The sequence below is a fragment of the Kryptolebias marmoratus genome, linkage group LG14, assembly GCF_001649575.2.
Source record: "Kryptolebias marmoratus isolate JLee-2015 linkage group LG14, ASM164957v2, whole genome shotgun sequence".
NCBI classification, from domain to species: Eukaryota; Metazoa; Chordata; class Actinopteri; order Cyprinodontiformes; family Rivulidae; genus Kryptolebias; species Kryptolebias marmoratus.
In genome coordinates, this window is record NC_051443.1 from 24024205 (window position 1) to 24031758 (window position 7554).

General features: G+C 44.4%; 1 protein-coding gene and 1 long non-coding RNA gene across 3 annotated transcripts in view; both read right to left on the reverse strand.

The window, feature by feature from the left end:
* whrna (whirlin a) overlaps positions 1 to 7554 on the reverse strand; it is a 159967-nt gene that overhangs the window by 54447 nt on the left and 97966 nt on the right. The window lies entirely within an intron of this gene.
* LOC112450809 lies at positions 6247 to 7548 on the reverse strand. The gene is made up of 3 exons (XR_003039519.2): positions 6826 to 7548; positions 6521 to 6589; positions 6247 to 6442 (listed from the first exon to the last, which is right to left on the reverse strand). It is a non-coding gene; the product is annotated as an uncharacterized LOC112450809 (long non-coding RNA).

Consider the following 7554-nt stretch of genomic DNA (forward strand, 5'->3'; position numbering starts at 1 on the left):
TGGGTTAAAGTTGCGGGAAAGTTGCGATTTTGCGGGGTTTGCTTGATTTTGCGTTAATAGTTGTGATCGCAACATCGCAAAATCCTGGAGGGTCTGTTTCTTCGTCTTCTGCTGCCGTAAAAAGGGCAGGTGACTGTTTAATTCTGACTCTCTTTGTTAGCAAAATATCTCCTGAACCGCTGGATGGGTTTCAATGAAAGCCTCAAAGGAATCACTGGATGAGCGCCAACAACTCATTACCTGAGTCGAGACAATCGGCCTCAGCGGGCCCAAAAATGGCTGCAACTCAGTCAGTTTTTACACATGTTGAGCTAAAAACTGGTGTGATAGAAGCTGAGAGTCATCCCCAAAACGCTCTCTGAGCACCAACAAATCACACGAGGTCTTTGTTAAAATCTTTGGGACGCATTCCTTCAAGAAATGGTAATTTATAGATCTTTATGTCTGATTAAAATCAACTATCGTTCATCTTTCTACAACATATACAGACCTTTTCATGTAAAAACCATCATTTTATGCTTTAAAATGACCTCAAAACAAGCTTACGCCTGGTCATTTTTGGTTTTATTGTCACCTACTACCATGAAAGATGGGTGATAATGTCACCGCCAGTGTCTGTTAGCGAAATATCTCATGAACCACTGGATGGGTTTCCAGGAAACTCAAAGTGATCAGATGATCGTCTTTAACCCTTCACACAAAAATGGCTACAGCTCAGCGGACTTCACAGACACCGAGATGAAATTTGGTGTGGTAGTGGCTGAGACTGATCCCTAAGAGAATAGCTCCCAAAGTTGGGGTCAGGACCCCAATGTGGGTCACCCAACACCAAGCAGGGGTCCTTCGATAATCTCCAGATATCAACCTACAATTAAAAACCCAGTTTTTATGATATATTTACACTATAATTGTTACAGAGAATTGAAATAAATGTCATTTAATGATTTAAAAAGTAGCAAAATGGATGCTAAGACTGTTTGTGTTGTCATTATGTCCTTATTTAAAAGGATCGTTACCATTTTTGGATGTTTAAACAGCCAACAGATGGGATCACACATCTTTGTCGCTGTTATTTTATGGGTCGGAAGCTGAAAAGTTTGGGAAGCACTGATCTAAGAGATGCTCCGAGCGCCGATGATCATCTTTGTTTACAATTTAAGACGTGCGAGGCAGCGAGCGATGGTTCTGTTGAGAGAATTACTCATAAAACGGTACCCGTACGCACGATATAAATGTTATTCTGGGAAGCTTTTGTTCACAGTTCTGGGAGAAGTTGATGATTTATTTTCCAGAATTTGCTTTTCCTGATTAGATGTGTGTTACCTTTGAGATACAAGCCAAAACAGGGGGGAAAAAACCTACTGACGACAGGAAACATCAAGGTGGTGTTGACCGGCGTGAGCTGACTAAGAAAACACTGAAGTGTCTTACGTTTCAAGCAAACCTCAGGCAGATAATCCAGAATCAAAGGCGAACACACAAAACCCAAGCCCGGGCGAGCAACAATGGCTGTCAGCGACGACGGGGGATTATGTAACGAACAAAAGGGAGCGCCGGGAGTAAATCTGAAGCAAGGCAAGGAGGCAGACATGAAGCAGCGAGTGTGGTAATCAGAGGCTGGGATCAAGTGTTTGACAAGGCAGAAAGCTAGACTAATGGAAATTAACAAGGGAAGCGGCGCCGCAACATAAAACAGGAAGCCAAAAAATACAGAACGGCGAAGCGTGAGGTGAATATTTAACGACCCTAACGAAACAGAGACGAAGAGCGGCTTCGGGAAAATCAAATAAAACCAACAAACCGTCAAAAATAAACATTTCACAAGTTTCTCTCAGTTTTATTCATAAAAAGCTGAACTAAAAGTAAAGGACGGGCCATTTCTATGGATACACCTTCATAAAACGGGAACGGTTGGTGATCTTAACTTCCTGTTTGTGGCACATTAGTATATTGGAGGGGAGGAAACTTTTCAAGATGGGTAGTGACCATGGGGGCCATTTTGGATCCAACTTTTGTTTTTCCAGAGGGAAGAGGGTCATGTGACACATCAAACTTATTGGGAATTTCACAAAAAAAACAACGGTGTGCTTGGTTTTAATGTGACTTTATTCTATCATGAGTTATTTACAAAATTCTCAGCACTTATAAAATGTGTTCAAAGTGTTGGATTGTTGATGCAACCCTCGTCTCCCACTCTTCACACGCTGACAGCAACACCGCAGGAGAAATGCGAGCACAGGCTTCCAGTATCCGTAGTTTCAGCTGCTGCACATCTCGTATCTTCACAGCAGAGACGATCGCCTTCAGATGACCCCAAAGATAAAAGTCTAAGGAGGTCAGATCGAGAGACCTTGGGGGCCGTTCAGCTGGCCCACGACGACCAATCCACTTTCCAGGAAGTGGAAGTGGGAGAAGAGGGTTGCATCGACAATCCAACACTTTGAACACATTTTATAAGTGGTGAGAAACTTGTAAATAACTCATGAAAGAATAAAGTTACGTTAAAACCAAGCACACCGTTGTTTTTCTTGTGAAATTCCCAATAAGTTTGATGTGTCACATGACCCTCTTCACATTGAAGAAAAAAAAGTTGGATCCAAAATGGCCGCCATGGTCACCACCCACCTTGAAAAGTTTCCCCCTCTCCCATATACTAATGTGTCACAAACAGGAAGTTAATATCACCAACCATTCCCGTTTTATTAAGGTGTAACCATAGAAATGGCCGACCCTGTCCCTCGTTGGGGATGACTCTCAGCTACTACCACACCAAATTTTAGCTCAGTAGCTGTAAAACTCCCTGAGGTGCAGCCATTTTTGGTGTTGGTTGAAATCAATCGACTGTGGTGGCCATTTTGGATTGACTCCAAAGGTTAATGAGTCGTAGATGATCATCCAGTGATCGATCCCAGAAGGTTTTGTTAAAATTCGTCCACTGGTTCATCAGATATTTCGCTGACAGGAAGCAAAACTCTGTTGGTGCTCGTAATGCGTGTTGGGGATGACTCGGCTACTACCACACCTGATTTAATGTTAATATCTATAAAACCGAGGTTACTTCTGAGGTTTGTTTGTACTTTCAGCTGTTTAAAACAAAAAAATATCATTTAAGGTGGTTAAAAGTGCTCGGATTAAAACGATAAAACTGTTGAATCGTGTCCTGAACTCAGATCCGATCAGCATTTTGAAAAATTCCCAGTAAAATGATGAAACTTTAATAAGCTCCTATGGCTCTTTTTATTACTCATCATGACCCATGGAGCTTTTCACGAGTCATTCCTGGATCCTTTTATCACTTCAACAGTCTGATTTTATTATTCATCCTGTTCTGTTCCTGGATTCACTGGGCTGCAGTGATTCACCCCACTGTCTCCTAATCACGTCTAATTTTCCTCCTCTTTAACCTCTTTCCTGCCTTTATACTCCCCTGCCCTCATGTTTTAATCTGTACGTCTCCATCAACCTCCTCCTTTGTGCTCGTTCTCCATTACAGAGTTTAACTGCAGTCAGAGCTGATCTCACACTTCTCGGAAATTGACTCAAAAACGTTGTTCGGCATACGGGCTCTATTTTTATCTTCTAAAAGCTACTTTTAGCTTCCAGCCTGATACTGTTGGGTTTTAGCTCACCTTTTGCTGCCACTTGCCTCCTTTTAGCTCGCCTTTTGCTGCCACTTGCCTCCTTTTAGCTCGCCTTTTGCTATACTTTGGCTCCTTTTAGCTCCTTTTAGCTCACCTTTTGCTACCACTTGGCTCCTGTTAGCTCACCTTTGCCTCCTTTTAGCTCCTTTTAGCTCACCTTTTGCAACCACTTGGCTCCTGTTATCTCACCTTTGCCTCCTTTTAGCTCCTTTTAGCTCGCCTTTTGCTACCACTTGGCTCCTGTTAGCTCACCTTTGCCTCCTTTTAGCTCCTTTTAGCTCGCCTTTTGCTACCACTTGGCACCTTTTGGTACTTCTTGGCTCCTTTTAGCTCACCTTTTCCTCCTTTTAGCTTGCCTTTTGCTCCTTTTAGCTCACCTTTTGCTCCTTTTAGCTCACCTTTGGCTCCTTTTAGCTCACCTTTTGCTACCTTTTGGCTCCTTTTAGCTCACCTTTTGGCTCCTTTTAGCTCACCTTTTGGCTCCTTTTAGCTCACCTTTTGGCTCCTTTTAGCTCACCTTTTGGTCCTTTCAGCTCCTTTTAGCTCACCTTTTGCTACCTCTTGGCTCCTTTTAGCTCACCTTTTACTACCTTTTGGCTCCTTTTAGCTCCTTTTAGCACACCTTTTGCTCCTTTTAGCTCACCTTTGCTACCCTTTAGCTCCTTTTAGCTCACCTTTGGCTCCTTTTAGCTCACCTTTTGCTACCTTTTGGCTCCTTTTAGCTCACCTTTTGCTCCTTTTGGCTCCTTTTAGCTCACCTTTTGGTCCTTTTAGCTCCTTTTAGCTCACATTTTGCTACCTCTTGGCTCCTTTTAGCTCACCTTTTGCTCCTTTTAGGTCACCTTCGGCTCCTTTTAGCTCTCACCGAACATAAAAGCGGAGTTGCTTTATCAGAAACGGCCCTGTTTGCTGCGTGAATAAGCGGCACCTCGCTGGAATCCTCAGAGCCTTTCCTTTTGTCCTCAGTGGCGCTCCGTGGCGACAGAGCAGCTGCTGTGACTTCGTAGCCTGTGTCAACAGATATGACATGATTACCAGTGCTTAGCTCTGTGGGGCAATTGATGCAGCGGAGAGAGCTCTGCGGGAGTCGCATCGCACGGAAACAGACGGGCCGCGTCCCCACCTGCTCCCCCGAGTCTGAATCTTAATGTCAGAGCAGGTGAGCTATAAAAGGAGGAAAATAAAAGCACAGAACGCCACGATTAGGCAGTTTAGTTTATATAAATAAACCCAAAACCTAGTGGTGAGTTTGTGCTCCCTTTATGTGTCCCTCCTCTTAGTTTAAAGGAAATTAGCTTTTCTTCCATTTTTGCTTATTAAAAAATTGAGCCGGTTTTTATTATTTTAAAACAACATAACTGAACAAAAGAAATGAATAAGTGTCCCATCTGATGAAGTCTTGCTGGCTGGTTGTATTGGATGGACGGACGGATGGATGGATGGATTTTATTACAGACTCAGAGTCCAATTTACATAAAAAAGAAGAATAGAGTTAATGAGCATAAAAGAAGACCGGTGTTTATTTGTGTGAGGAGCAGCGTCGGTTCGATTCCTCGTGGTCCCGGGTCATTTGGGAAATCAGGAAAGCAGCCCGTCAACAGAGCAGACTTTGATCGGCGGACCTTTGGGCAGAAATCACAGCTGTCTGCTGTTTGGATCTCCTGCTGTTCTGTACGTTTTCTGTCCGAACCTCATGTTATATGGAAAACGGGGAAACAAAAACAAACCCTGCCTCCCCCTCGTTCCGCACAGCGGGGCATTGAAGTGGACTCACGGAGCCACACGACCGTAAAGAAAGGACAAAAAAAACCAACAACAACTGGCTTCTAATCTTTATACGGTTATTTACATAAAACTCTGAGGTTGTTCCCCGACGCAGAGCAGAGGCACTGAAAACCACCGCTGTACGAGCGCTCTTGTAAAAACGGTTTTATTAGAAAGAGAAAACGCAACAAACAAAATGGATCTCGGTTGAATCAAGCCTCAAAACAGCCACGAGCTGCTACTGCAGCTCCTGTTTTACATCCTTTTATCATTTTCTTGGAAATCCGACTTGGATTGAATCAAGTCAAGTTTTCTCCCGACTTTTTCCAATTTAAAGCTTCCTGGTGTCGCTTTAGAAAGGTGAACGAAGGCTTTATGATGTCTATCAGTCTTTAGTGTCGGGAAGTTCTCCTTAAATCGGTCCAATTAAATCACATTTTAACAGCGGTTGGTGTGCGTTACAGAAAACGTGCGTCCAGTTTTTACAGCCACACGACGGCTAAAAGCTTGCAGACCTGTGTTATCCATCCATCCATCCATCGTTTTTGGTGGTGTCCATTCCTAGCCGTCGGGGGACACCCTGGACGGGTCGCATGTCCCTCGCAGGGACACGGAGACAAACAACCATTCACGCCTAGGGACAGGGACCAATTAACGTAACGCGCGTGTTTTTGGTCTGCGGGAGGAAACAGGAGCACCCGGAGAACATGCAAACTCCACCCGGGAAAGGCCCCAGGCCGGGAATCAAACCCGCAACCTTCTTGCTGTGAGGCGACAGCTCCGACCACTACACCACTGTGCCGGCTGTTATTTTTATTTCATTTTATTTTTTTAAAAAAAGAGCTGCTTTTCTCATTGGTTGAAGACGTTTCCCAGTTCAGCTGCAAAGTTTCATTCAATGAAGGTTAATCGGGCTCCCCGCCGTCCCGAGGGTCGACGGCGGTCTTCGCTGTTCGCTAACATCTCAAGGATGAGGGACGCTTCGCTGGAGGACAGCGGCGCTCATATTTTGGACAGGGATGACGATGAGAAACCCACTTTAAAGAGGAGAAGAGGAAACAGGCTTCAGATTCTCAGTTATATTCCCATTCCTGCTCAAGACCAAAAGCCCTCACCATCTCTTATCTGTTTTACGTTAGCAGCCATGTTGGATTTTTGGGATGATGGGGTCACATGACCGTTCCCTGAAGGATGAAATCACCAATTACCACAAAACTTATTCAGAAAATTAATATTTGAGCAAACAGCAGAGAAGTAAGATCTATAAACCATCTAAAAACCACCACGTTTGTAACTAATTACTCAAATAAAAGCATTTCTTTTAAAATTTAGACTTACCAAACATGCCATGAAACACCTATATAAGAAGACTATCTTATATAATATAAATAATGTCCGTTAGCCTCTCTGGTTGTCTAACCTTTTAAACTGAACCAGGCAGATGTCAACAAAAGGCCAACGGGAGGGAGTGACCTTTTTCCTGAAGCGTTCAGTGAGTTGGCAGAGGTGCAGCGTGGGAGAATTTCTGGTCCAACGTGTCCCGAAATTCACATCAACACAAGTCCTGGCTGAAAGCGGCGGGACAGCGAAACGTTGTGCCAACATCCACGAACCTTGGCCGTCATCTTTCTCTCTGAGATCTTGGCGGTTACAGACGGTAAAAGTCATCCGACGCGGTCACACGTTCCAGATGAGGAGCGGAGCGCACACACAGAGGCGCGGTTAGCTGCAGGGTGAGGAGCTGAACAAATAAGCGCCAGGATCACGGACAGAAACGGGGAAGCATCGTCTCCCGCTGAGCACAGACAATCAAACACATCTTTGGTTTGTTCCGGCCTGAGCCCTCAGGATGTTTACAGCACTACAGAGGGTCCCCGCTGAAGCTTAGATACTCAGAATCTGGGCTATTTTTGTTCCAGGAGAGAAAAAATTAATAAAAATGAAATACTACGAACGTAAAATTAGGGCCTTTTGGCCCTGGGTTAGGGTTAGGGTCTTCTCAGGGTTTAAGGGGTTAAGGCCTTTTGGCCCTGGGCTAGGGTTAGGGTCTCCTCAGGGTTTAAGGGGTTAAGGCCTTTTGCCCCTGGATTAGGGTTAGGGTCTTCTCAGGGTTTAAGGGGTTAAGGCCTTTTGCCCCTGGATTAGGGTT